At 45.5% G+C, this 1,861-nt stretch overlaps 1 protein-coding gene across 10 annotated transcripts in view; it reads right to left on the reverse strand.

The window, feature by feature from the left end:
• LOC118420925 (erythrocyte band 7 integral membrane protein-like) overlaps window positions 1-1,861 on the reverse strand; it is a 62,953-nt gene that overhangs the window by 13,266 nt on the left and 47,826 nt on the right. The gene's annotated exons all lie outside the window — the stretch shown is intronic.

The raw sequence follows: 1,861 nt of genomic DNA on the forward strand, positions 1-1,861 counted from the left end.
GGATTTTGCAAGGGGGGGCGCATATGCTGTCGCACCTCAGGTCGTGGCCGAAGGCCACGAATGCGCAGGGGGGAGAGCACGAGAGGGGGGTTTCCCCCCTCTCGTTGGGGGGGTTTGGGGGGCCTCCCCCGAGAACTTTTTAAAATAAAGAGGCTCTCTGGTGCATTTTAGAGCCATTTCAGTGCAAAAATAACCAACAAATCAACACTGACTTTTAGGGCTGAACAAATACAATAAACGAAAGGACACTGATTTTTATAGTTAGCAATCTCACATTCAACAATCATATTTTTGGCATGGGGGAACGGCCATCGAAACATGTCTTGAGCCGGGGGGAGGGCCATTGAAAAAAAAATGCCAATTAAAACGGGGCCTTAAAAATACAAGCAAAATGTGCCCCTAAAACGCAGGAAATGAAGTTTCAGGTGGTCAAGATTTCAATTTTTCTCTGGACGTGCTGGCGACGGCTTGCGCCTCCGGCGCCCACGACGCAATGGCGCTCGTCGCCATCAAAAATCTTTTCCCCTGACAGAAATGTCATTACATTTAGCATAGTCTACCAGCAAAGTTTATCCCTCAAAGTGCAGAAAATCCTGTTTCAGAGGGTTCAAATTTCAACATTTTTCTCCAGACCTACCTTGCGACGGCTCGTGCGCTCAAAGTTGTGAAAATACGTTGGGGGCGTCGTCGCCCTCAATAATATAAGCTTAAAACCCTACTAGAAAGGCTATTAAACTTAGCTTAGTCTGCCAGCAAATTTGTCCATCAAAAGTTAGGAAAGATCGTTTCAGATAGTCAAGATTTCAAAATGTTTCCGGGAGAGCATGCCACCGGACCCCCTAGGATTACGTCAATATAGTTCGCCCTCCCCATAAGAAATTTGCTGCAGCCGCCTCTGTCGTGTAATTCCATGTTCGCACGAAGTTTACGAAGACTAAAATTGGTATCAATATCAATCCTGTGTGCATCGGTTCTTTGTAAACGGAATGGTTCACGGACGGCAACGGGATGAAACATTATTTACGATGTTTACTTTCGTGACGGCGGGCTCTCTGCTGCGTGCATATATGACGTAATCATGCATATGATGGCGCGAAAATTTTTCGGCAAGTTTGTTGGTTGGCCGAAATAACTCCCGTTTTGGAATGATTACAGCAGTATTGAAGCGGTTTTCGTCACGATATCACTAAAATGTACCCAAGTCTCTTCCAAGTAGAACATTAATTTAGTTTCTTTTGTGTAAATATCGTACATGTGTAGTGGAAAAGATCGCCGTTTTTTTTTACCTGACCCATTTTGCATCAGCCCTCCCCCCCGGTAAATATCGTCAAGTCCCTTAGCGGAGACATATCGTAAGTTTGACACATTTTTACTCCTGACATTTACCGTCACAGTATGAATGAATGAATGTTTAACATGTATTGCATCTTGCGTCGCTCAGTCCACATGGGCTAATAGGGCACCAAAATAGCAAATATAATAACAATATTAGAGTCAGATGGAACATAAGCGAGTTCCGAAGGAGGGCGGGAGTATTGCCAACGTCCTGGTTACGGAACATTCTGGCTATGCCCGCAAAGACAGACACAATGAGGAAGTAAAAGCGGGAGGAGTGCGCCTTGGTATTGTTGGTTAGCGGCTTTGTACTTGTCGCCGCTTCGCTGAAACTTTCGCTGATTTTCTGGATTTATTTGTGGATTCCTTTTTTTTTGTGGTCCAGCCGATTTTTTTTGGGGGTCCAGCCAAAGGGGGGGCGCGCGCCGGGTGCGCCCCACCCTAATCTCGCGCATGTAGTCAATGATGTAGGTACCAGCTCAGTGCCAGAACAACCCGATGCACTTGGTTTTTTTTTTTTCTTTTT

The sequence above is a fragment of the Branchiostoma floridae genome, chromosome 8 (assembly GCF_000003815.2).
Source record: "Branchiostoma floridae strain S238N-H82 chromosome 8, Bfl_VNyyK, whole genome shotgun sequence".
NCBI classification, from domain to species: Eukaryota; Metazoa; Chordata; class Leptocardii; order Amphioxiformes; family Branchiostomatidae; genus Branchiostoma; species Branchiostoma floridae.